The 6,000-nt window shown below is 36.7% G+C and overlaps 1 protein-coding gene across 4 annotated transcripts in view; it reads right to left on the bottom strand.

Annotated features, from left to right (window-relative positions):
* fbrsl1 (fibrosin-like 1) overlaps positions 1–5,781 on the bottom strand; it is a 178,000-nt gene extending 172,219 nt beyond the window's left edge. For all 4 annotated transcript variants that reach the window (XM_062051651.1, XM_062051650.1, XM_062051648.1 and 1 more), the window contains exon 1: positions 5,696–5,781. The gene's annotated coding sequence lies outside the window, so the exon portion shown is untranslated. The remainder of the gene's footprint in view (positions 1–5,695) is intronic.
* Between the last annotated feature and the right edge of the window lie 219 nt (positions 5,782–6,000).

Here is a 6,000-nt window from a genome sequence, read left to right on the forward strand (position 1 = left end):
TGTTGACATTTTGAGCTGAGAGAAAATTAAGACAAAAACAAGAGCCTCAGGTATCCAGGGGAGCAGATATGTTTAGGAAACAACACTTTGTGGCAAAAGATGAGAGATAAAAAGCTGTGGCTCATTGTGACAGTAGGGCCCATTGTCAGGCAGTTTGGAGCTGGAAAACCGCAGGAAATATAGTAGGTCACATCCATTTGGACCACCACATAAATCCACTACTGTCCAGTGCCATTCATCACACACCCAGGTTTGAAGTAACCGTCATGCAATGAAAAAGTGAGGGAAAATGTATTTTGTTTTGCCAACACCTCCTCTTCCCTCAACAGTTGCATTTCTCTGCGTTATTTATAACCTTAAATGTTAAAAACAGAGCTGTCTCTGCTGTGTGCATTAAAAGAGAACCTTCCAAATGCTACCTCCTCTGCTTTTGGGCGTAGGGGGAGTGTTTTATGGCAAGTCCCCTGCCAGGACTGCGATGTAGATCCAAGTGCCACGGGGACGAGCATAAATTCTCCATCTCCCGCTGTGGACCACAAAGTGGTGGAGCTTTGGGAGTGTCCTTGAAGTATCACATCACTTGTTTGGTGTCATCTGTTACAGGAGTAATGACATGTCCCCTGAAAAATCCACGTCTCTCGAGGCTCATAAAAGTCTCAGAATAACAGAATGAGTCGCTTCCGTGTCTGAGGATTGTGTAAAAAGCCGTATACATTACAACATATAGAATTAATGGTTTTGTCGCTCTAGTTTTTGCACCAAGTGGATGTAAAGTGCGTTAGGTTACGGGTGAAAATGGGGAAATCAGAAGGGGCTAAGCAAGTATGAGACATGATATAAACTCCAAATATCTCAGAACAAGCTAGTCAGGTTACTTCTAGACCTCCACCCCAGATCCCACCTCACTCCTACCCACTTCTCTAAAGTGGGCTGGCTCAAGGGGGACGACAGGGTTAAACAACTTGCACTGAGCCTAGTCTATAAAATCCACTACACCTCCCTGATACCGAAGTACATGTCAAACTACTTCCTTAACGTAAATGACCGCCATAACCACAACACCAGGGGGAGCTCCACTAACCACGTTAAACCCAGATTCCGATCTAACAAAGGTCTTAACTCATTCTCCTTCTATGCCACATCAATGTGGAATGCGCTCCCAACAGGTATAAAAGAAAGGGCATCTCTATCCTCCTTCAAAACCGCAATAAAAGTTCACCTCCAGGCAGCTACAACCCTTAACTAACACCCTCCCCGGATTGCTAATAATCAAATGCTAATAATCAAATGTAAACAATCAAATGCAGATACTTTTTCTTATGCCTTCTGATCTCTCTCTCTCTATGTCCACTACTTGCTGTCCATATCCTACCCCCCCCCCCTTCCACACCCCTGATTGTAAATAATGTAAATAATTCAATGTGATTATCTTGTGTGATGACTGTATTATGATGATAGTATATATGATAGTATATATCTGTATCATGAATCAATTTAAGTGGACGCCGACTTAAACAAGTTTAAAAACTTATTCGGGTGTTACCATTTAGTGGTCAATTGTACGGAATATGTACTTCACTGTGCAACCTACTAATAAAAGTCTCAATCAATCAATTAAAAAAAAATGTTAGAGAACTGCTAGCCAGAAGAGTCTTACAGAATGTTAGTACCGTTGTTTTTGGAAGTCCAAATGCGCTCCCCCCTTCCATAATTCGTGCAGCCTGTCTCACAGGGCAGCTTAAGTCTCAAAGTATAAGCCAATTTGGATAAGCTATACATTTTAAACAAGTTAATGTTGGGATCCACAGCATGTTCCAACCTAAGCACAGTTCTAACCCTAAGCATGTAGACATTTTTACAGGGATAGTTTTCCTTATTTCTATATTGTCTATTTTCTTGAACCTCTCTCCCATTCATTCTTGGTTTTTGAAGTCACACAAACTGAATAAATCTGTTTTTTTCCCCCCTCTGTCTGAAAACCAGGTTTTAGGTGGCACAAGGCATTAGCCTCATGATGCTGGGTTTGCCATGTCTTCCCCAGCTGTGATGTGCCCCAACTCTTTCCTTACAAATAGCTGGAGGATTTTTCACTCTCTTATCACATTTGCCAAGCGGGCCTGTTTTTTTTTTTTTTATCAGCTTTCCGCTCGAGATAAATGGGTTTTTGAAGACACGAATAAGAGAGGTTTTTGCAAGCTAATTCAAGAGCCCATCTGCGGTAGATTACAGATAGGTGCTGGGGGAGCGAATGTACCGTACATATTTTAATAAGCAAGTTTGGATATCGGGTTAATGCCCGATTGGTGATGGCAATGTCATTTGTTTTACACACTTAAAACATGCAGAACTAACAGGGAATACAAACAGACAAAGAACTGTGGAGCCCTCATTACAAACCTCATCAGCGTCTTTTCCAGTGCTGAGAAATTAAAATGCTAGTTTCAACATAGACGGGGTGATGCTTAAATGGTCACTGTGCACGGAGGAAAATAATGACTATCATCTGCCAATAATTGATCAGAAAATCCTTTCAAAATAGCATTAAATGACCCACTTTAATGCAACCATGTTTCAGGGAATGGCCTTAATAATGCTCTTGTTCCTTTATAAATAATTCTACTTCGCAAATAAAAAACGTGACATATTCTGAAAACATGAAACTTTAGTTGCTTTTCAATGAAAGGCTTTATTTCAAATTAATCTTATCATCATGAATGTACCATTGTGCTGTTTCTAGGATAACATCTAAAGAATACTTATATCCCACACGGCATAAGATTTAACAACTGTTTAGATATACTTTTAAAAATAATTGTGTCTGTGCCTGTTTCACATATGAACCAAATACTACAGGAATACGGAGAAGATATAGCACACGCCAGCTAAGTATAGTGTCGCCATTAAAACAGCATGTCTTGCTCCCAGTGGAAATACCACAATACCCTAAGAGAGAACAAAGTAGGACAAAACAATAAACCTTCAATCAGGATGTGAGTTTAAGCCTCACACATGAGAATGTTATTTCTTCGTAAGCACAGAATGACACAATTGTGTGTTGGAGAATTTGAACAAATTGTCAAACTAACATGTGATCCAGCCTGACCTTCAAGCCAAATACTCTTAGAAACAAAAAAGGAGAAACGCAACGACTATTCAAATTGTGGCAAATAAAATAATATAAAAAGACAGTTGTGATTACATCTACAGAGAAAACAAATACCTGTAATGTCAGAAAGCAACGACATGGTTGATTTTTGTTTTTACGCAGAATGTATGGTATGGCTTCTTTATTATTGGCTTATTTGATTACACGTATACAGTTACATTATCATACATCACGTATATTTTACATATTTTTAATTTTCTTCACAACATGTCCGAAAAGGAGTAGGAAGAAGCAAAGTTTATTCAATCCTATTACCCCATTTCCACTTCATGGCAATCACTCACACATACAGTATGTTCACTTCTTCTTCTCATTTTGTAACACAATTTACATGAATGAACTCTAAATACAACAGTTCTTTTAATAATTAAGTCAGCAATGAGATTAACAATATCTTATTTTCCAACAAGTTCAAGACGTTTATCACAATTCCTCCTCCTTGTTTTATAAACACGTGTAATTTGAACAGCCTCTTAAACTGGATCATATAAGAATGTATGACTTATTTGCATAATCTAGTCCATATTTTAATTCCACATACTACTGATATGCTAAAATTCTTAAGTGTTGCACATGCAAACACATGGTTTAAGTTAGATTTTCCTCTAAGGTTATATTTCACCTCTTTTGTTAAGAAAAAATGTTGTACATTCTTGTGTAGCAGGTTATAGTTTGTTTTGTGCATAATTTTTGCACCAAATCATTGAATTTCAATATTTTGGATTTAGTAAATAAAGGGGTGGAATGTTCTCTATGGCCGACGTTATGTATTATTATAACTGCCCTTTTTTGTAACACGATTAGCAAGTAAAGTGTACTTTTGTAATTATTCCCCCACAGTTCTACACAATGTGACAACATTATTTGCATAATTCAACATAGACGGCACATAGTTTATTTAATCCTATCTAGGCTCCATATAATATTACTGATAATTCCATGTGGGTTTATATTTTGTCATTAAAAAGTTTGTTTATTTCCTGTATTCAGGTGTCATCAGGGACATAAAATAATATATTGTTGTTGATAGCTCACGTAAAGGAATACAAATGTAATATGCAGTCAAATTATTAGATCCAATTAAATAGGTGTCAAAAAGTAAATGACAATATAATTATAACGTTTGAATTGGATTGTGAAATGAATTGAATGTGAAAAAAACTAAGTTTATGATTTTTTGTAAAAGGAAAAGGGAGGAAACGATCAAACTGTCAATAGATGGAATTGATATTGAAAGGGTTTCTGAACTTAGATTTTTAGGAGTGATACTGGATGACGGTCTGACATGGAAATCTCATATTGCACATGTACGGAAAAAGACGTCTAAGAGTATTTTTATATTAAACAAGGTCAAATATGTGTTAGATTACAGGGCATTGCGTATATTGTATTGTGCACTTATATTGCCGTATATCAGCTACTGTGTGGAAGTGTGGGGGAACACATATAAGAGTAACACAAAGGCATTGTATCAACTACAGAAAAGAGCGATAAGGATTATTTATAAAGTAGACTACTTAGAACACCCTAACATATTATTTATTAATTCTGGTTTATTGAAACTACAGGAGCTAGTAAAGTTACAGACATTATGTGTCACGTTTAAGGCGAAAAGTAAAACATTACCAGCAAATTTACAATAAATGTTTGTCATCACTTCTGAGAATGAAGAGCGTAGAAGAAAAGGTAATTTTCCAACATCAGTATTCAAGGACAACTTTAAAACAAATGTGCATATCAGTGGTGGGGGTTAGACTATGGAATTCTCTTTACAATGAGATAAAAGACGGTAAAAATATATTCCAATTTAAAAAAAAATACAATAAGATCATATGGACAGCCATAAGTGTTTACATTTTGCTTGATATTTATTAATTTCCTTGTTTTTTTGTCTGATTTTGTATCATCCCGTGAGGTGTATATTACTTTTTTTGTTCGGTTTGTACTTCGTGAAGATTTGCACTTGTTGTGTTTTTTTGTTTGTTTTCATTATATTTGGATATATTTGTTTGGTTTGTATGATATCCATTGAATAAGACTATGTATTATGTTGAAGGGGGGCAGGAAAATATACAGATTTTTCTTCATCCTGCTCCTTTTCAGGCATTGGTGTGTAAATGTGTGTTTAGTTTCTGAGGTTTAATTGTCTATCGATCAAAGATGCACATCAATGAAGGAGATAAATAAAAAAATGAAATGAAATTATAACAAACAACACGTTATAGAGATGACGTTCAACGTCAACGGTGTCATGACCATATATGTATATCCGCCTTCCGGACCACGTTAAGTATGAAAAGCTTTCTATCTTTGAAAAAAAACAAAAAAACATAATTTAAAATTAGAAATGTATTATTTTGCGTATTTTACTAAAACACTACGACGACGACGATAAAAAAAACGAAAAAAAAAACATGTCATATTTTCGGGAGCAATCTCGACATAAAAGCCGGGCAAGCTATTTTAGACTCCAACAATGTCGGACATTTTGCTTTTTTTTATAGGATGGAAAATAGCATGAAACCTTACCGGGGGTCCGGGGCGCTGAGAGCTGCAATGGAGGATATCCAAAAAGCACTCAAGACTGCGGGAAACGCGAACAACAATAACGAGGTTTTAATCCAGTTTAGGACAAATATAACGGGAGTGTTCGAAAGCCGGACGCCGCGGCGCGAAAAGGAAAGAAATCTCCTCCACACACAAAAAAAAAAAAAAAAAAAAAAAAAAAAAATCCCCTCCGTCTTTCGTCGAGATGAAAGAGTTTGCTAAAGTTCTGCTGGCTGGTCAGGAGAACACACGGCGGATCTTTGTCCAGCCTCAGGACCTCTTTATGG

The sequence above is a fragment of the Entelurus aequoreus genome, linkage group LG06 (assembly GCF_033978785.1).
Source record: "Entelurus aequoreus isolate RoL-2023_Sb linkage group LG06, RoL_Eaeq_v1.1, whole genome shotgun sequence".
NCBI lineage: Eukaryota > Metazoa > Chordata > Actinopteri > Syngnathiformes > Syngnathidae > Entelurus > Entelurus aequoreus.